This window comes from Rhinatrema bivittatum, chromosome 4 (genome assembly GCF_901001135.1).
Source record: "Rhinatrema bivittatum chromosome 4, aRhiBiv1.1, whole genome shotgun sequence".
NCBI lineage: Eukaryota > Metazoa > Chordata > Amphibia > Gymnophiona > Rhinatrematidae > Rhinatrema > Rhinatrema bivittatum.
Genome location: NC_042618.1, coordinates 420,942,915 through 420,965,698, shown reverse-complemented (window position 1 = coordinate 420,965,698; position 22,784 = coordinate 420,942,915).

Sequence of the window (22,784 nt, the reverse complement as noted above, 5' to 3'; positions counted from 1 at the left end):
GATATAGTTGCAATAAAAAAGTTAAAGAGAAAGGCAACCAAAATGATAAAGGGGTTGGAACGGCTCCCCTATGAGAAAAGGCTAGAGCGATTAGGGCTGTTCAGTTTGGAGAAGAGACAGCTGAGTGGGATATGATTGAGCTCTATAAAATTATGAGAGGACTAGAATGAGTAAATGTAAAACAGTTATGTATTCTTTCAGATAACAGAAGGACTAGGGAGAACTCCATGAAGTTAGCAAGTAGCACATTTAATACAAATTGGAGAAAATTCTTTTTCACTCAACACACAATTAAGCTGTGGAATTCATTGCCGGAGGATGTGGTTAGGGCAGTTAGTGTAGCTGGGTTTAAAAAAGGTTTGGATAAGCTCCTGGAGGAGAAGTCCATAAACTGCTATTAATCAAGTTGACTTAGTAAATAACCACTGCTATTACTACCATTAATAGCATAGGATTTATTTAATGTTTAGTACTTTTCAGGTGATTGCAACTTGGATTGGCCACTGCTGGAAATAGGGTGCTGAGCTTGATGGACCCTTGGCCCGATACAGGATGGCATCTTCTAATGTTCTTTGTTCTTATCCCTTTTGGAGAACCGATAACAACATTTCATCCCCTAAACCAGATAGCAAGAGGTTAACATTCCTTGGCTGTGTCACTTGTACCCATATACGGATCGATACTGTAAAACCGCGGGAGAGCGGACGAACGCCCGCTCTCCCACGGGGAACGCCCGCGGGGAACGCCCGCTTTTCCCGCGAGGAAAAGGAGGCGCTAGGGACACTAGCGCGTCCCTAGCGCCTCCTTTTGGCCTGGAGCGGCGGCTGTCAGCGGGTTTGACAGCCGACGCTCAATTTTGCCGGCGTCGGTTCTCGAGCCCGCTGACAGCCACGGGCTCGGAAACCGGACGCCGGCAAAATTGAGAGTCCGGTTTTCGGCCCGACAGCCGCAGGCCAAATTCAAATTTTTTACTTTTTTTTTTTACTTTTTTTTACTTTTGGGGACCTCCGACTTAATATCGCTATGATATTAAGTCGGAGAGTGCACAGAAAAGCAGTTTTTACTGCTTTTCTGTGCACTTTCCTGGCGCCGGAAGAAATTAGCGCCGACCTTTGGGTCGGCACTAATTTCTTAGAGTAAAATGTGCGGCTTGGCTGCACATTTTACTTACTGGATCCCGCGCGCATACCTAATAGGGCCATCAACATGCATTTGCATGCACTTGCATGTTGAGGGTGCTATTAGGTGCCGCGGGTGGGCCGCATGTTTTCCTCCCCTTACTGAATAAGGGGTAAGGGAAAACACGCGTCCAGAGCAGGCTGACAGTGCGCTCCGACGGAGCACACTTTACTGTATCGACCTGATAGGAAGGAAATGCACTGTAATCTCTACCTAGATAACTTGTAACCTACATTAGTTAGTTTGCATTTCCATTTTTCCTCCCTGTTTATTGTGTCTTTCTCACACCAGCACAATCTGTGTATATAGATACAGAAACATGCAATGCATGCATAATGCTTATTACTTTTCTGTCCCAGTTTTCCCAAGTAAAATATCCACGCATGTTTCCAAAGAAGTGTGCTAATTTATTCCTTCTTTACAATAAGTGTTTCTCCTGGACCTGTGGGGGACTTTGTAGCACACACTCAGTACAGAGTATGAATAACAAGACTGGGCCATATTAATCTCACTAAAGCACTCTCCACCCCACTACAACTACTGTGCCCCCTGCTTGCATTTTGTCTAAGCTCATTCCAGAGTGAAAACAGGCATCCTCTGGGGTATGTCTTGCCTGGAGCCATGAAGCTACGTGGTTCTTCCTAGTATTTTATTTTTTTCAGTACTCAACTGGAAATTGGTGGGAAAATAGAAGCTGAGTGTTTAATAACACAGGCCAGTTTGCCTTTTGACAGCAGGATCAACCAGACTGGAAAGATAGGGTAGCTAACACATATTATAACCAGTCCAAATGAAAAGCGAGGTGGAAGGATGGGGGAGGTGAAGGAGACTGGATCTAAAATGAGTCAAGAAGGGAACAGAGGAGAGAGATAAAGTCTTCCTTATTATAGGCCTGGGCCACCTGTGTTGACTGTTCAAAGCACAGAATATAGTTTGTCACTACCTTAAAGTAATTAGAACAAAGGAATAATGAAACACCTCTACATGCTTGGGTGATGAAAGCACCTGTGTTTTTGCATGCGCCCACACACACACACACACACACACACACACACACACACACACACTCTCTCTCTCTCTCTCTCTCTCTCTCTCTCTCTCCTGCCATGCCCACAAGGAAATCAGCCCCGCAGCTCTCCAAATGAGCCCAGCCTGGCTCAGCGGGTTAATGTGACGATCCATTTCTGACAGCGTGTCAATACAAAGCAATTTAGGAGCGCATGAAAAATCGACCCAAGGTAACAGGCAATTTCTCCGCTCCGCTGGCTAGATGGAAGTGGTCCAGTGAGGGCTGGCTACTGCAGTTAGATCGCACTCAGCTTCACTCAGAGGTTACTCTCTCGCTGCCGATCCATAAAAACAGATCTGCCTGGCAACGTCCCCGGGGAGAATAGAAAAGGCAGCTTCCTGAAGGAGATTAACTTGAACTTTCTCTTACGGAGCTGAAAATGTGACAGGAAGCCAAGTTCATCATTTTCACTTTTGATTTACATTTTAAATAAGGATTTTCACATGGCAATCAGGATAATCATTGCCATTCTCTAACCCACAAAAGCCAATGGCAGAAAAAAACAAAAGTGTTCTCAACATAGTTTCCAAAATACAGCGTGAACAGGCTTACAGCAACAGCTATGTTAAATTAATGCAGCAGTATTCTCCTGCGGCGCAGGTAACTTGGTGGAGGTGGTTTGCATGCCCATCTGCTCTTAGCTGGGGCCATTGGGGTGTTCTGGCCTCGAGGGAGACAGGGAGGCCAAGGGTCACTGAAGGGTCAAAAATAAGAGGCAGTGTCCATTTAATAGCAGTAGTACCGTAACACTAATGTTTTCCTCGTTTTGTCCAGTTTTAAATCAACCAAGCAGGTTTAGACTGTCAGATTTTCTGCCTTTCTCCGATGTGTTGCACAGTTCCAGCACTCTCGCAGGAAACAGCACAATCACAAATTCAATAAATCTTTCAGCATTTTGCACTGGGGAAACTTGCGACACCTTGCTGTAGTGCAAAAACATCGTTACTTTTATGGGTAAATATTTAAAGGCTCAGTTGGGAAATATGCAGATAAAACTGGGCGGCTATGCAGGAGGAATAGCTGGATTCACCTTAGCACATCTTCAACTGGCTACAAATACACACATGCACTTTCACAGGACATGTGCTTTTAGAGGAAGTAAAAAGCAGTGTTCTCGGGGCATAACTGGTCAAGGAAAACACTATGGGGCAGATTTTAACCCCTGAAAAACTGCCCCTTCCACCCCTATCTTGCATAGGCTCGGCAGCGCGCACAAGTCCCGGAGCTTTCCTGGGGGGCGTGTTGGGGGCATTCTGAGGGTGGGGCCGCAAGCGTGGTTCTGGCCTAGGGGCGTTCTGGGGGCATGGCCGTGGCCTCCGGACCAGCCCCCGGACCGAAACAAGGCGCGCCGGCAGCTGGCCGGCACGCAGAAGTTAAGCCTGCCTCGGGCAGCTCGGGTAGCTCGGCGCGGGCAGCTCGGCGCACGAAAGTTGTACAATTGTGCACCCCCTTGCGCGCGTCTACCCTGGATTTTATAACATGCGCGCGGCTGTGTGTGCGAACAAATCTGCCCCTGTGTGTACATTAAGGGGCAGATTTTAAAACCTGCGAGCGGGCGCAGATTTGTTCGCTCATGTTATAAAATCCAGGGTCGGCGCGCGCAAGGGGGTGCACAATTGTGCAACTTGCGCTTCCTGAGCAGCGCAGTCTGCCTCCGTTCCCGTTCCGAAATCGGAGCGGCCTCGGAGGGAACATTCCTTCCGCCTCCCGCACCTTCCCCTCCCTTCCCCTACCTAACCCGCCCCCCAGCCCTACCTAGAACCCCCCCTTACCTTTGTTGAAGAAGTTACGCCCGCCGGCCAACAGCCAGCCCGCGATCCCAGGCACAGCGGCAAATGGCTGCTGTGCCTGGAGGCTCAGGCCACGCCACACCATGCCCCCGGACTGCCACGCCCCAGGACATATGCGCGTCCTGGTGCTTGCCTATGCAAGATAGGCTCGGCGCGCGCAGGGGCAGGCAGGGGCAGCTTTTCGGGGGTTACGCACATATCTTATGCACGTAACCCTTTGAAAATCTGCCCCTAAAGTTTCAAATGTGTAAGTGTGCAGCAGATGTGCGGACTTTGTACCTTTGATTTAGATAAGGGATGGCCAACTCTGATCCTCAAGAAGAGTCACAAATAGGCCTAGATTTTCAGGGTATCCATAATGAATGTGCATGAGACACATTTGCATGTACTCTCTCATGAATGTCCATTATGAATATCCTGAAAAACCAGGCCCACTTGTGGCTCTTGAAGACCAGAGTTGGCCACCCCTGATTTAGACAATGCAAGGGTGTACGTGCGTGCATGTTTTTTTTTTTTATTTTTATTTATTTATAATTTTCTGCATTACAAATATGCAAATATACACATAACAAGCCAATCTTCAAACACAACATATGTGGCCCCCATACATTTGAACAGCAGCTGGATATGTGTGGGCTAAAAGGTTGATGCACAGAGCACTCATGAGGCACCCTACTCCAAAATGTATCTAAGGCCTGGGCAAAAATATTGCCCAGAAATCCACGAACTATGGCCCCTAACAGGTAATTCAGTGACAGTGCTGGGTAGGTCGTGCTCCCCTAGCTAGCTGGAACTGATGGTGCGGTATGCAAACCACTCCCCTCCCCCAAACCCAGGGAGAGGGAGCCTGGGCTGTCGCACAACAGCGACACCTAATGAGAAGACTGAGGGCACTTAGGTACCAGGATCTGCAAGGAAGCACAGTCTGCAGTTCCTGGCCAAAAGACTGTGCCTGGGAGGGCTGGACCAGATGCGAGGGGCAAGAATATAAATAATAAGGAACACCCCCCCCCTCCCCAGGTAATGCAAATGAGGAATCACGGCGTTTTAGCCCCAGTAGATGTTGCTTCCAATTCATCTGGAAACCCAAATGAGCAGGAGGCAACAGACCTTCCACCCCCAAAATAAATGTGAATATTTAAATGCACTCAATGAAATCTGTCTCTGTGTCAAATTAAAGATTTACTGAAAAACAGCATAAATCATTCTGATACACAACCAGTGCAAGTCCCCTTCCCCCCCCCCCCCCCCAGCATAAATGTGTCAATCAACAAAATGAGATGCACCCATTAAAATAGCCCAGCAGGACCTTAGCTCAATCGTGCATGAAGGCACCGAGTACATCCAAAGATCACATTCTTACCCAGTTACAGATAAAACACATGGTGATTCCTTCATGACGTCCCATTGTGAGTGGCAGTCACCCAGTGCCTCACCCCTTGCTCCCAGCCCTCCTGCAAAAACATCTTCTTCCTGCATCTGAAGCTATAAGAAACTGACAGTGTTCAGTTCTTCTACTAACTTTAATGAAAAGAAGAAATGGAATAGAATAACTCGGGTGCTGCAAACACGTCATGCCTGCACGATAGAGCAGCGGGATAAAAACCAGGGTTCAAATCCCACCGCCACTCCTTGTGATTTTAGGAAAGTCACTTTACCTAGGTGCCCCACTCCACCCCACTCAGAACCTGAAATCCAAGTTCGGGCTCCTACAATGGGGTTGGGTGCACCCTTGCACCCAGCCCGGTAGGCACCATTCTCCAAAAGGATCCCGGGACTTTACCCCAATCACATGGCTGGGGCAAGATCAGGTCAACGCCATTTTGGAGAATTGTGGGAGGAGGCAGGAGGGTGCTGGGGGGTTGGAAGCCTAATTTGGACTTGTGGGGGTAGAGGATGGGAACGGGAAGGGGTGCTAGGACTCTACTTAACTTGTTTTAAGCTTGGGGGACTGGGGGATGGGTACAGGAAGTTGGCCGGAACCCTAATTTTTATCTTTTTAGCTCAAAGGGATGAGGGGGCTGGGCCCATGATTGTATGGTTGGTTTTTTGGGAGGAGCCAGAACCATTATTGTATGGCTGGACTTTGGGGGGTGAAAGGGGTCTGGGGCCATGAACTACATGTTCACTTTTTTTATTTGGGGGGAGTTGGGGCCACCTCTAGTGGTGGCCCTGGGTTGAGATGGGGGTCAGCACTGACCCCTGCTCAACTTCCCCATTTTGCTGCTTTTTTTTTTTTTTTTTCGGTTGCCACTTTAAATGTGGGGCAGGAGCCAAAGGACCTGTGTTAAGGTCCCAGGCTTCCCACCACACATTTAACACTTTTGAAATAGGTATTTTTATTTTATCATGACTGACCACCTTCTCGGCTGCGATAAAATATTTGCACAGGAAGGGCTATGTATGACCTTCTTTGCATGCATTTGCATTTTTCATGCATGCAAATTGCATGCAAAGAAGATTATTGTAATAGGGGAGGGAACCTGGGTGGGGAGGTACAAAATATCGTGCAATATATGTGATATATATGTGATATAATGCATGTTAGAGTACTACCGTATCTTAATGCATCTCTCAGTTAGATTACAAACCCCTCTGGGGATGGTTGCCACTTTAAATGTGGGGCAGGAGCCAAAGGACCTGTGTTAAGGTCCCAGGCTTCCCACCACACATTTAACGCTTTTGAAATAGGTATTTTTATTTTATCATGACTGACCACCTTCTCGGCTGCGATAAAATATTTGCACAGGAAGGGCTATGTATGACCTTCTTTGCATGCATTTGCATTTTTCATGCATGCAAATTGCATGCAAAGAAGATTATTGTGATAGGGGAGGGAACCTGGGTGGGGAGATACAAAATATCGTGCAATATATGTGATATATATGTGATATAATGCATGTTAGAGTACTACCGTATCTTAATGCATCTCTCAGTTAGATTACAAACCCCTCTGGGGATAGGGCAATACCCACAGTACCTGAATGTAAACCACTTTGAAGTGCCAAAAAGCGGAATAAATAACATTTAAAAAGGAAGGAGTAGCAACTAACTACTGAGCAGTTGCAAAAATTAGAAACAGCACAGCCACTTAAAACCAAGCCCTCTGCTCCATGAGAGCATTCTTTTTCATCTGTGCATGTCACGGAAGGTGCTGAAGTCTTTAGCATATAACAGCAGAGTGTTAGCGATTAGTGGAAATTCATGATCTCTCCTGGGAATTTATATGTGTAAATGAGATTGAACTGAGGTTAAAAAAAAAAGGTCATAAACCTCATAGAATGGAGAGAAAAAAATTACACACCCCCCAACTTATTAAAGCCCATAAAAAGTCCACATTCACTGCTAGGAAAGGTAAAGCATTCTCTTTGCACACAATGACCTAATAAGCAGCCCAGGGGGATCCAAAGTAATGACAATAGGGTACCCAAGGTTTAAAAAACACAGGGCACAAATGAAGAGAGCAAGAAAGTCCCAGAGAAGATAGCAAATGCAATAGCGTTAATAATGGTAAATAAAGACCCAAATGGTCTATCCAGTCTGCCCAGCAAATAGTTTAGGGTGGTCACTGCAGCTCCATGTAAGTTACTCCGATATACAAATGTAACATCTACAATTAAGAGAGGTTACTCCATTTCTTCATTTTCATTTTATATAGCAGGGGTGACCAACTCTGGTCCTCAAGAGCCACAAACAGGCCAGGTTTTCAGTATATCTGCAATGAATATACATGAGATAATTTGCATACAATGAAGTCAATGCATGGAAATCTCTCTCATGCATAGCCATTAGGAATCCTCTGGGCTAGATTTTAAAAGCCCTGTGCTTTTAAAAGCCCTCCGAGGCCGCTCCAATTTCGGAGCGGCCTCGGAGGGAACGGAGGCAGGCTGCGCGGCTCAGCGCGCGCAGGCTGCCAATTTTGCGCAGCCTTGCGCGCGCCGACCCCGGATTTTATAAGATACGCGCGGCTACGCACGTATCTTTTAAAATCCGGCGTACTTTTGTTTGCTCCGGTTGCGCGAACAAAAGTACGCACGCGCATACTTTTTTAAGATCTACCTCTCTGTGTTTATCCCATGGCCTTCTGAATTTAATCACGACTCTTGTATTAACCACTTCTTCTGGGAGGGCATTCCATGCATCCACTATCTCTTCCATGAAGAAACATTTCCTGACATTGTTCCTGAGCCCACCCCCTTGGAGTTTAATATCATTACCCCTAGTTCTACAGCTTCCGTTCCATCAGAAAAGGTTTGATTTTTGTGCATAATTTATTCCTTTCAGATATTTGAAAGTCTCTCATATCTCCTTCAACTCCTTTCTCCCAGGGTATGCATATTTGGTCTTTCAGCTCATAAGTCTTCAGGTACAGAACCCCCACCATTTTTGGTTGCCTCTCTGGACTGCTTCTATCTGACCTATATCCTTTTAGAGATACTTTCTCCAGAACTGAATACATTACTCCAGGTGAGGCCTCACCAATGACCTGAAAAGGGCATTATTCATCTTTTTCCTGCAGGTTATGCCCTGCAAGTTATGCTCTGTGCAGTCCAGCACTCTTCTGGCCTTAGCTACTGTTTGGCACATTGCTTCACTCCCTTCAGACCATTGGACATGATCAAAATTCTATTTTATTGTGTTGGATTTTATTTATTTTCATTTTAAATTTTATGTATTTATTGTTATGCAATATTAGTTTTCTTTATATTTTTTTTTATTTGCTTATACCATGTTTTGTTTTCCTTGTAAACTGCTTTGGTGCAATATGTTATGGAAAAGCAGTATATTAAGTTTATAACTAAAGATAAACACCTCCCCAAAGTCATTCTCCAGGTCCATGCACATTAGTCTTTCATCCCCCATTGCATACAAGTACAGGTCCTTTGGATTACTGTAGTCGAAATGCAAGATCCTGGCATTCAATCCCAGCTGACAAACTTTCAAGCACACCTCAAGATTTCTTAGATCACTTCTCATCTGTTTCCGATCTTACAAGCCAAGGGCTACTATAGGGGCGATTTTTAAAACCACCCACATTAATGCACAGTCCGGTTTCCCTTTACCTGGGGGATCTGAGGCAATTCTGAAAGGGAAAGTATGAGTATACGTTCTCTTTGAAGTCTGGGGAAAAACATTTGTTCCTGCTTTTTCTGTGGGTCATTTTTCCAAGGTAAACCGTGCACATAGATTTGAAAATGCAAAACTATGCATGTGAGGACATTCCCCACCCTAACCCCGCCATTGGAACACCTCTGCTGAATTCTTTTTCCTGGGTAAGAGGTGAGCAATTCTCAAATTACTCAAGTAACAGGCTGTCTGAAAATTATACATCCTTTCCCCAATAAAATGTATATACAAGGGATGAAATAATTCACAAACTTTTATTCAGGAGCAAAATCGTTGGTTTCAGAGGCAAGGGGGAGACAACAATGCACGTCCTTCATTGGGCAAGTCACTACTATCTATGCTCTTCTCCTCCACGACCAACTCCAGACTCTTGTCACGATTCTGCCTGCTACCCAGCCCCCCCCCCCCACCCCCCACCAGCAGAAGCCATCAGCAAGCCTTGCTCACAGCTGCTCTAGTCACCTTTTTGCTAATCCAATGAGGCAGCAACTCCAGCCCTACTTAACTCAGCCTGTCCATTCTCTCCTTGCCTCTTCATCAAGTCACCTTGGCTCCTTGACTTGGCCATCCTTTTCTTTGCCTTGAGGCTTTCCTTGGCCTCCTGCCTTGCCTTGTGGCCTACTTCGGCCTTCCTGGCCTTTCTACCTTGCTCAGTGGCCTCCTTCGGACCTTTTAGATTCACCTAGCCCAGCCTCGTGGTCTGTTTGGGTCTTCTTGTTTAATGTTTGCTTGTTCTTCTCATGGCCTTGTCCAGTCTTATCCTGTCGAGGCTTTGACCTTAGCTCAAGCCTGTATTTGTATTGCCTCCTGCTCCATGCCTTGTCTCCAGCTCGAACCTGGGCCTTGCTTCCAGTCCGTGTCTTCAGCCCTGCCTGTATCCAACTCCTGCTTGCCCTCAGTACCAGCTGTGTCTCCAACCCAGCCTGGGCCTTGTTCCAGCTCCCAGCCTAGCCTTCAGACCCAGCTTATCTCCAGTTCCAGCCTAAGTCCTGCCAGCCACCAGAACCCAAGAGCTCAACCTGCAGAGGTGGTCCAGGCAGAAGATCCAGTCTTACCTCAGAGTCTGGCCCTGCTCCTGTAGGAGTAATCCCTGATCCCAGTGTGCCTGACCGTGACAATTCTGTGATTTCCACCTAGCTGCACCCTATGTCTTGGATAGACTTCCTGAGCTGGTATGTCATGCTCCCTCTCTTGCCTTATTTAAATCTCTTTTAAATCTTAACACCTGATTATCCTGCTCACAGATTTATTGATTTTAAATATTTTCTTAATAAATGAAATTTCCAAAGTCTCTTTTGTCCCGTATGTTTGTCTTAATTAGATTGTAAACTCTATTGAGCAGGGACTGTCTCATGTATTTTTGTACAGTGCTGGGTAAGTCGAGTAGTGCTATAAAAGTGATAAGAAGTAGTAGTAATAGTAATAGTTTTGCATTTTCAAAACTGCACATGTTTTTCAGGAGAAAAGTATCTGCAGAAAAATCAGATGAATTTTTTCAATCGTTATTATTTTCTTAGGCAGATTTCATAAGTGAAAGTACATGCCGACTTTCCCTAGGAGAACTGGTGCAAACTCTGCAGGAAAAAGCATCCATGAACTTTGCAACAATGCGGCAACATTTGAAAATCGCCCCCTCCGGTACAAAGCCCCCTGACCTGCCCGGCTCAGTGTTACTGAGTGCATAAGGCAGAGCTCTGCAGAGCGTCCATAGACTTAGATTAAGAAAGTGAAGGTGGATAGGGATGAAAGAGTCTTTCAATGACATTAGGTTATCTGTGTTTTTATTTTTTGTTAGTGAGATAGTGTATGCACGAGAGAAAAGTGGTATACACTGCATTTACTATGTAAACTTATTTCTGATCATGTATTTGTTCCTCTGTATTTATCTTTTTATTCTAGTTTAATCATTGATATGGTGCTCAACAGCAGCAAATCATATATGACTGCAATGAATCCCGACTTGTCCTGAAGTGAATAGAAGCAGAAGCAGGATTTGAACCCTGATCTTCAGGTTCCCAGCTCCATTATTCTAATCCAGGAGTAAGCAAATTCAGTCCTCAAGTGCCACAAACAAGTCTGGTTTTCAGGATGGCCATACTGAATATGCATGATATATATTTGCATACAGGGAAGGCAGTGCATGCAAATATATCTCATGCATATTCATTGTGCATAGTCTGAATACCAGACCTGTCTGTGGTAGTCAAGGACTGGAGTTGCCTACCTCTGTTCTAAATCAATAGGACCCTCTCATGTTATTTATATGACTTTTCTTTCGGTTTTCCAGAATTTGATGGGGTTTTCTTTGTTTTTAGCGAGCAATGCTTTAAAAAAGCTGAAAAATTTCCACCTGCATCCAGGTAATGGAATGCACTATTGGCAACAGGGTCGCCCCCAGACCCAGGTCAACCCTGACAGGGTGACCCATTTCTGGTTTTAACCCTTTGCATAGCTGAACTTTTAGTCCTGCTTGTTCTTAGAGGAATGGGGCGAAAGCAGAACTAGGATCAAGCTGTCAGGGTGACCTGGGTCAGGATGGCTACCCTCCTAGAGTGGTATAAATAGTTGACTAATAGGTGTGCCACCCCAGAGGCTCTGGCTCTCGCACGTTCTCTCTCTCTCACTCCCTGTCACTCTCTCCTGCCCAAAATAGAATGCACCAGGAAAAAAGTTGTAGTTATTTCCAGAATAACATGCATTGCACTATGACATGCAAGTATAAATATTCCTCATTTTCATAAACTCCTCCTTTTTAAGTAAATTTAAAAAATGTGCATATGCATCTCACGATGCATTTTTTATCGCAGGCATTAGGGTCCTAATGCATTTTGATGAATGACCCTGCAGGTTTGTCTGGCTAGAGCTGAACAGCAGCACTAGCTGGCTAAAATGTTATCCACATCCTCAGGACACTCCCCCATCCGGCCTCTTTTTATCCAGCCACAGTCTTGCTGGTGAGAGAGGCAGGAAATGTATATCTCAGAGTTTGTCAGGGTAACTCAAAGTTACCTGGAGAAACCCCCTTTTGGTATCAAACGTTTTTGAAAATGAACACCGAAAGTTAAAAATCCCTAAATTTAGGGGAATTTTTAGCTGAAAACTTTGGGAGGTCCATATGCAAAGGATTTGGTTAATTTTTTGAGTTACCCAGATAAATCCCAAAATCTGCATTTTACATTTACATTTATTAACATTTGTGAATCATCAGAGAAATTTTAGCTGGGAAAGTCATTACCCAACTGAAAAGAGGCATGGAGGTGGCTGCTCCAGGGATGTTGCTAAAACATAGTCAGCTAGCACCGAAATTCGGGCCGATTACAGAAAAGCAGTTTTTTCTGCTTTTCTGTATACTTTCCCGGTGCCAGCCGAAATTAACGCCTGCCTTTGGGCAGGCGTTAATTTCTGAGAGTAAAATGTGCGGCTTGGCTGCACATTTTACTTTCTGTATGGCGCGGGAATAACTAATAGGCTCATCAACATACATTTGCGTGTTAGTTTTGGGGGGGTTGGACATGCATTTTACCTCGCGCTATTACCCCATCCAGACGGGGGCTAACGGTGCGCTCGGCCTGAGCACACCATTCTGAATCGGCCTGATTGTGCACTAACAGGATAAACTTAGCTGGATACGTCTGCTCAGAGGAATCACCGTCCCAAAGTTACCTCACCCGGTGACATGCTTAGCAGAGTTTACCCTGCTAAGTTCCGGTGAATATCTAGGTATAAAATTATCCTGGTGACTTTCCCACTCCTGGACTTAATCACCACCTCCAGGTTCTAATTCGCCTGAAAATGTCCCTAAATCTATGGGCTCCTAATTTAGTCACTGAGCATTGTTTGAAAAGCAACTTCTTAGTGCCTTATTTGGCAAATGATTTTTTTTTCCATAGGCCTGGAAAGTCATTTTGCAATAAAGCTGTAAAGTTATTGATTGCAGTCACTCAGAGGCAAACCCGCTACCCCCTCCCCCCCCCCCCCCCCCAAAAAAAAAGAAACAGAACTGCGCTCTTCTTTGTCAGAATTAAGCCCTATAGGGGAGATGGAGTCATTCTAGTATGGTAAAGGGAGAAGGGTGCCGAGCCTTCTGAGACTTGTAGTCCTGTATTAATAATGCACTGACAGGGGCAGGACCACCGGCCTCATGGAGACAGGTAGCTTCTGGCGCTCAAAGACAGGATGAGCTAGCCCTAGTTTTGAACAGGGACCTTAGTTTAAAAGGGACCTACATTTCTGATATACTTAAAAAAAAAATGACGCAGATTCTACACATGGGATGCAGCAGGAGTTCCAAACCACATCCCAGTGTTCATGATATTTTAGAATTGTTGACAGCTTTACTTAAAAAAAATAAATAAATAAATCCCAATGTCTACTATGGATTAAGAGCAGATACAGCTTCATCCTAATCTAGTGATGGACCAGGTAAAAGGTAACCCAAGCGCTATCATAATCTAGTGATGGTGCAGATATAAGGTAGGCTTTCAAGTCACCTCCTTCCATTGCCCCCCCCCCCAAAAAAAAAAAAATAGCCTCTTGATCATATTGCTCCATTTCATCAAAACACTATTTTGCAGCTGGAAAGGTTGCAAGGCATTTTTCACACCACACGTATTAAAATAACCTTTATTTAATTGCATATGAAGTCTCCCTTTTTTAGCAGCTGTGAAATGGCATAATTGCCTGCTGTCAGAATCATATTGCATCAATTAAAATACTAATTACACTATATGTTCTGCTTACAATACCCACTCCCCCACACCCATACACTAGACATGGTGAAATTTGGTCTTACTTGTTAATTTCCTTTCCTTGAGTCCTGCTACTAGTCCAGACTAGTGGGTTAACTCCAACTAGCAGATGGAGACAGAGGACACACCCCTTTTCAATGACATCATCACTTCATTTATCTAGGCTGGTGCTGCACCAGCAATAATCAGTATTCTTATGCCAAAGCAATAGAAAATATCAACTGCCCCTAAAACACAAATAACTTTAAGAACAATAAATAGAAAGAGATTTCATAAGCAGAAGAAACTGAGGAAACTCTCCTGTCTGTTTATCCTGCTTAGAAAGAAAATTCTGCTCCTCAAGGACCATATAGCAGAGTTGCTTACCTGTAACAGGTGTTCTCCTAGGACAGCAGGATGTTAGTCTTCACATATGGTTGACATCATCAGATGGAGCCCAGCACGGAAAACATTTATCATCGTTTCTAGAATTTTGACTGGCACACTGAGCATGCCCAGCATGCCACTATCCAAGTGTCCACATGGGTCCTACTTCAGTCTGGTAACATAACATCACGAAAAAATAAAATAACAAACGAAGGGAAAACTGAACTCCGCAGGGTACTGGGGTTCGGTTTCCTGAGGACTATCATCCTGCTGTCCTAGGAGATCACCTGTTACAAGTAAGCAATTCCGCTTTCTCCTAGGATAAGCAGGATGGTAGTCCTCACATATGGGTGAATACCAAGCTACAGGCTGATCCTGGCAACAACAGTGACCAACAGACACCTAACCAGGTGCCAACAGGCACAACACTGGTGCTGTTGGTAACAGAGGGAGACATCCTGAACCCGCATAAAGGGCCCTAGGCAGGAAAAGTTGGGTTTACAGCTGAAAGAGATTCCGAAGGACAGATTGGCCAAAGCTACTGTCATGTCAACCATTCTTGTCCAAACAGTAGTGGGCAGCGAACATGTGGAGGGAACTCCACGTCACAGCCTTGGAGATGTCAGCTACAGGAACCTCTCACAAGTGGGCTACCGAAGCCGCCATGGCTCTCATGGAGTAAGCCTTGACACGGCTGCGCAGAGCAGAATGTAATACAATCCGTCAGCCAGTTTGACAGGGTTTGCTTGGCCACTGCAACCCCCGATCTATTCTTATTGAAAGATATGAAGAGCTGCATGGACTGCCTGTGGCATGCTGTGCATTCAAAATTGAAAGCTAATGCCCTCTTGCAATCCAAACTGTGCAGAGCCCGTTCGCCCTGGAGCGAATAAAAGGTGGGCAGAATGATCGACTGATTGAGTTGAAAATCAGTCACCACCTTAGATAGGAACTTAGGGTGAGTACGCAGGAGCACTCTATTATGAAAGAATTTTGAGTAGGGTGGATATATCACCAAACACCTGCCGTTCACTGACTCTGTGCACTAAAGTAACTGCAACCAGGAAAAGGTTCTCCAGGTCAGGTACTTCAGGTTGCAGGAGTGCTTGGGCTTCAAAGGATCATGCATGAGCCGAGCCAGCACAGGTTGAGGTCCCAGGACACAATGGGAGGCCGCAGGGAGGCTTCAGCTGAAGTAAACCCCACATAAACCGCCCAACTATGGGCTGGACAGAGATGGGCGTATTGCTGATACCCTGGCGGTAAGCACTGATAGCACTCAGGGGTACTCTAACCGAGTTGGTCTTCAAACCAGCCTCCAAAAGATGCCACAAGTAGTTCAGCAACTTTGGAGTGAAGCAGGCGAACGGATCCAAGCGGTGATCCTCACACCAGATGGAAAACCTCTTCCACCTCAGGCTGTACGACTCCCTGGTGGAAGGCTTTCTGGAAGCTACCAGGACCCGAGACACATCATCAAAGTAGTCAAGGGGCCACAGAACTAGCCTTTCAACATCCAGGCTGTCTGAGACAATTCCTTGAGGCTGGGATGGTGCAGCCTGCCCTGATCCTGCGTGATCAGGTTGGGGGAGGTCCCCAGAACAATCGGCTCTCTGACGGAGAGGTCCTTCAGGAGCAGAAACCAGACTTGACTCGGCCAATGGGGGAGCAATGAGGGGGAGGAGGCAGGGTTAGAAGAGTAAGGTCTGTCAGGGCCTTAGCATTAATTTTGGTAGAGGAGGAAGGGGATTGAGATACTGATTCTTAAGTAAAGTCAACACTACTTAGCCATATGCAGTTACGTGGCGTGTTATCCAGCATACATGGCCGGGTAACTTTAGACCTGCTTAGAATCAGGTCTAACGTTATCCAGCTAACCTAGCCAAATATACCCGATATTTGGCTAGGTTAACTTGACAATTCAACTCCTCCCCGGAACACCTATTATATACCCCTAATACGGATAAATTCTAGACTGATAATTAATTACCCACTAGATTTTAGCCAGATAAGGGCCCAGTATAGCTGGGTAAGCCATTTATCCATCTAAATGGCTTTTGAATATTTATCTCTAAGTTACTATGAAAAAAGGCTGCTGCATTGACAATTGATATGTTGCCATGTGTATATGTACATATCTCTCCTAAAATACTTGTAATGTACCCATTGGCCCCTTGCAAGGTAGAGTATGCCCTATAGCAAGGATATACTCATTTGAAGAAGCCAGGGGGAAAATATATCACTCAACACTCCTATTATAGGTGTTGTGATGGCATTTTCCTCATCTCTTGTAACAAGTGTGATCCCTAAAGTTCAAGAGAAAAGAGCTGTCAGAGGCAGAGCTTTAGAGAGAGAGAGAGAATCATCTCTCCCCTATCTGAAGGCCTAGCCCTTTTCCAGCTTATTGTAATAGACACACAGCTTTATAAGATATCCAATTCCTTGCTCTTTTTTTTCTAGTAATGTGTACAATAAGGTGAGTTTTCCCCTTTCCTTTGGACATATGCCTCCAATGTTTTGTATATGTGGACTCAGGGAATGAAGGAAAGGAATATTTTGAGGAGTGGGGAATTGCCTGTACAAAGCAATTCTGGATCATATCTTGGAAGGTGCAAGAGCCAGTGGAACCCATCCAGGATCCTTAGGGAGAAGAGTAAGGAGAAGGATATAGAGGCCAATATGTTATTATTTTATTTATTTAAAATATTTGTAGCCCGCTTTCCATGGTTCAGGGCTACAATAAAACCTGCGTAAAAGTTCAAAATAAAATACAGAAATAAAATACATAGCTACAAACAGGCAGGCAATATCTAACTACAAATAGCTAGTAACAAATAGATAAGCAATAACACAAAAGAAAGGACATCAAATACAAGAAATGTATTAGCTAGGTGATATCAAAAGCCAATTTGAAAAAATACTTTTTGAGGGATCTTTTGATGGACTAAATGTCTTAGATGTGCCAGGATTCCAGAGAATTGGAGTAGCAGTTGAAATACCCTCCGCCTTATTTCGTCAAGGTAGCAAAGTTCACAGAAGGTATGTCAAGAAAACCTTGATTGGAGGATCACGATGACCAAGACGGCGTATAGAGCTGTAGGATGGAGGAAATTCAGGGGGAAGCAACATTATTCAATAGGTTATGAACAGCGATTGCTAGTAATTTGTATTGGATATGGTAGGGAACTGAGAGTCAATGCAGAGATTGAAAAACAGGTGTTATATGTTAAGAGACAAGCACCAGAACTTTGTAGAATTTGAAGTGGCCTTATGTCATAGGCCCAGAGACCAGTCAGCAATGAATTGCAGTAATCTAAGCTTGAAAACATGAATGACTGGAGGACCATACAGAAATCAGTAGGCGCTAAGAGAGGTTTTGTATTACTGAACAATCAGAGCTTGATATGTAGAGTGAGACAAGGCCTTAAAGTGAGCATGCATAAAAAGGGAAGGAGTCTATCAAGTTATCAAGATTGCGCTCCATGTCAGACATGGGTATTTGACAATTATTGACTGTGATTACTGAAAGAAAGGAAGAAGATGGAAATCAGAGAGTATTACAATTTCAGTTTTATTAAGGTTAAGTGAAAGCTTATTAGACCAAAGCCAGTATTGTACTGAGGAAATGCAAAGTGAAACAAATTTTGGGATTTGATCCCAAGAAGATTTCAGGGGACAGAAGAACTGGATCTCATCTGCATACAATCTGTAGTGTACGCCAAGGCTGGCAAGGAGGCAGCATAATGGAGTCAGATAGATGTTGAATAGAGCAGCAGACAATGCTGCACCTTTGGGAACCCCAGATAGCAGAGAACACCATGGTGACTGATGGCAGCCGACTATAACTTCCTGCATGCGGTGGGAAAAATAAGAACTAAACCAATTGTGCACAGAGCCAGTGAAACCCAGAGAGGAGAGACGGGATAGCAGGATTATGGAGTCAACTGTATCAAAGGCGGAAGATATATCAAGAAGCATGTATTGTGATCCAATATCAAATCCTTGTCAAACAGTGTCAAAACTTGAAAGGAAGAGCATTTTATGAAATACCATCAAGACAAAGAGTCCAAAGATACCTGGGACTATATAGTATTCATATCATATCAGCCAGCCAAGAGAGGGGGGAGGGGGCTAGTTATCACTATTACCCAGTTGGAAACAACTGTGATTGGATGCTATTCTCTCATTGTAACTACTACTAGACTGCTATTTATTTCGCAGTTACCATGTTCTCCAATAAAATGCTCACGGTTTGAGCCATCAAAGCAGCATGTAGTTTGTTTTTGATGAGCCATGCTGAACAATCTGAAGCGGCCTTGGGCTGTGAAGCTGAAGTTTCCCCCTATTGGAGGACCCTGGGGGGGGGGGGGGGGGGGGGAGAGAGAGACCAGTCTCTCCACTCTCTTCCAGTGGGACCCCTTTGCCTGAGGAGAGGACAGGGAGAGGGTTACATACTGAACAGAAATCTTGTTCCGGGCTCCTTCCAACAATGCAAGCTCTGTGCATGCACCAGAGCTATCGTCTTTCTTTTTTGCAAAGGAATATGTCTCCCTTTACAACCACACCTTATCCAGCATTCAACACCTGTGGAAACTGAAAATTGAGTTTTCTGTTCCAGCTGGAAAGCAATGTTCCCTTGGGCTTTACTAACCATCCTCCTGCATGCTGCAGTATTTGGGCATTTGCCTTCCCTGTTACAGTACAATTATTACTGCCATCATGCACTTGTTTATAAAATGCTGCGCCGAATGAATGCAAGTGGAAGTTGCATTCATGTTGCAAAATCCAGAGCAGAGTTGGACAGGCACGAACATCGTGAGACAGTAATCAGAAGGGAATACATTTTCAGCTGTGTCTGAAAAGCAGAAAGAAAAAGGGACAGGATAAATTGAGAGAGGGAAGCAAGTACCTTCTTAATGAAGTAAGGCAGGTAGAAGAGTAACTGGGATTGTCTATGGGAGAAGTAAAACCATGAGTTGTGAAGATTAAGACAAGTGATGGATTAAGGCATTGCACATACTATGTTGCAGTGCCAGGGATGCAGCAAGTTACAACTGTGAAGGTTTCTAACTGAATACGGTGATAAACAATAGGTTTGTAAAACGATTAAATTAAGTATACAGAAGGCACCCAAGCTTATACCCAGCTGCAATCATTTTGTGATGGACACAGTAAGAAATGGGCGTGTCATTTTACTGTGTTAGTTTGTCTTGTTCAGTTCCATGACGGGAATTGGCTCCTTTACACATAAACTTCTTCTGCAATGCCTGGCCTACCGGTGATGGTATGGGCACAGTCCAATTAACGAGTGTTTCAAATGATGGAATACGAGGACTCACATTCAGACCTCTAGCCTTGCCTTGTCCCAGATACCATACAGAAAATCCCCAAAATGAAAGAATGGCCAAGGGGTAATGCTATTTCAGTTTTAGTGTATTTTACAATGAGGAGAGTTATGAGTGTCGTATTATTTGACCTAACCAGGCCTGAACAGGTAGTTCTGGGAAATATTGCACACTAAGGAAGCCGTCGGTGGTTTCTGTCTTAATGAGAGATAACGACTCATTTGATAAGATATTAAGAAATTTCTAAAGGAGCTGTCTATATGGTAAAAGGCTTACATTAGAAGCAGATACATATTGACCTCAGTTATAGGCCTTTGTCTAACAAAAGTAGAAACTATCACAAATATATTTGTGTTGAAAGCCAATTACATACAACTACAAAGAAGAGGTTCCTTACAGAACTAATGCAGCCTACTTTCTGGGACACACATACATGAATTAAAAAAAATAATAATAATAATGCCCTTTCAGGATCCACTTGGACCTCCAGACATGCACTGAAAATTTGCTTTGAAGAGGATACTAACAAAAAGTTATGTGAAGACACTCTGACAATCAGTAATCTCATTATAATAGTAATAGAAATAGTAATAATAATCCAGGTCCTGATTCCAGTTTCCTGCAGCGATGCGCTCACTAGAAGAAGATACACAGAAAGGCAGGTATTCCTGTAATAAGAATATTTTATGTGAGAGATATAAGCTTGTTACAAGTTTGTATATTACAAAGAATTGCACAGCTACAAAAGAGGGAGAGAGAGAAAGGGGAAGGGGTGTGTGTGTGGGGGGGTGTGGGTGTGGGTGTAGGTGTAGGTGTGTGGGTTTGTGTACATCTCTAGCAGAGGTCTGATGTGGTTGTGTGATATAATAAGAATGAGAAAAAGGGATGCGATCTCTTTCCCAAATTAGCTAGCCTTGAAAAGCCAAAAGCATATAGCTCATGTTAATCTCTGCTATTTTGTTTAGTGATGGTTATTGTTTCATCTTTTAAGCATGCTGTGTTCATACATCATCTGTATTTATCGCTTACCAAACCTAAGTGATTTACAAATTAACATACACAAAACAAGAGAAAAAAAACAAAACATCCTGCATACTCCTCATATCAGCTGCTTGTTGAAACAAAAATGTTTTTAGTTTGGACTTGGAAGTCTTTAAGCAGTCCATCAATCAGAGTGCTTCAGGGAGGGCCTTCCATATAGTCAGGGCTGCCACTGAAAATGCAGATTCTGTAGCCTCCACAAGTCGAGCCTGATGCACGGATGGAATGTCCAGGAGGTCTCTCTATGAGGATCTAAGTCGATGCATTGGATTGTAGACTCATAATAGGGAATTAGCCCAAGGTAGGGAGCGAGTATCAGTAGTTTAGGACCATCATAGAAATTTTAAACGTAATACGATGGTGTAATTCCATGGATACTAGAGTGATGTGTTCTCTCTGATTTTTTTTTCCAGATATCAAATGAGCAGTGGAATTTTGGAGGAGTTGCATTGCCTTTAAGGTTGATCCAGGAAGACCTATTTAGACAGCATTACAATAGTCCAAGATAGGCAAAACCGAGGCCTGAACTAAACAATGATTCTGAAATCATCTTATTCGAGTAACGTTTTAAGTCCTTGAAGAACACAACTGAACTGATTTGATGACAAAAATTCATCACATTCTTTTTCCATTTTTCTAGTGAATTTTAGAACTGGAAAATGGTGCCAAGTTGATAGCACTGGAAAGTGACTTCTTTAATCCACAGAACAAGTACAGTTGAGTAATGACAGTCCAAGCTAATCTCTCACATTGCCTTACCAATGTGCTTTAGCCCTGAACTGGAGGGACCACGTTTGGGGAAGAGAAGTTAATGCAGTTTCCTTGTACCCATTTACTTTACTTTCTGCTGTGAAGATTGCCAGTTAAAGTACTTATTGGTGTCAGTGGTGTTGGCAACTGAACTCCAGATATCAATTAATCCAAGGTACGCTACTGATAATCACCAGTAACCAGAGCAAGATTTCAGTCATGAACAGTGGTAATGGTGAATCACCCTGCAATCTCTGTACCATGTCAAGTCATCCTGTCCTTTCTCCAACTAACCCTGCAGATGATTTGCTGGAAGAATCTTGACCATTGTCCATTTGTGCTTTCATGGTTCATCTGCTTAAAATATAGTAAATAAAAAATACAGCAGACAGTGATGGTAACCTCTGCCAAATCCTGATACCTTGACCTCAGAAGTATTAATAAGTATGAAATCATAACTTTACTTGTAAAGCCACGTAGGTTAAGCCACATCAGTACATTAATTATTTTCAGGATAGATGATTTATTGACATATTTGTGGTGCCCAGACTATGTAAACATTTCCCAAAGGATGAGGGAAGAAGATGTAATGTTATACTTATTATTATTATCCAATTACATCTGGGTGATTTTGAAGCACATGCAAATAATGGGACTAATTTTGTAACACTTCATATAAGTTAGCTGACAAATATCCCATAAATTAAACCAATTTTCAAACTGGGTTTATGCACATTAGTTCACTTTGAAAATTATCCCAATAAAACTATGTGCACACAACTATAGCTGCTATTTGATGTGTGTAATTTTGCTGAAAACAAAATGTATATAAATACTTTTTAAAATCAAAAAAAGCTATACATGTAAGTCCCAACCCCATCCAGACTTCTCCCCCTGTAACAACTCTCCCCTAGGTGCATGAAAGTACATTTGCAAGGTGGGGTTCATATTCAACCGCAGTTTGGCTGTGCGAGTTAGCTGGTTAACAGACTAACACCGCTGAATATACCTGGCTATCTTAATGCCACTCCTCCCCGGAAGGCCTCCCGCCCACCCCTGAAACGCTCCCAACTTATCCAGCTAAATTTAGCCAGAGAGGGGTTGAATGTAGCCGAGTAAACCATTTAGAACGATAACTATTATGTTATCCGTCTAAATGGCATTTTAATGTGGACCTTGGTGTGTATGTGCTTAATTTTACATGGGTATCAGTCATGCCATTTTCTAAGGGGCCTTTTAAAATTCCTCTCAATATTACTTGGTCAAAGCTGGAAACAGAGTCAACGACAAAGACCTGATTCAACTCCAGGATTTCAAGTTAAAAGTTACCGGTAAGTACACTTATAGTTCCCGACAAACATCAGCTCCA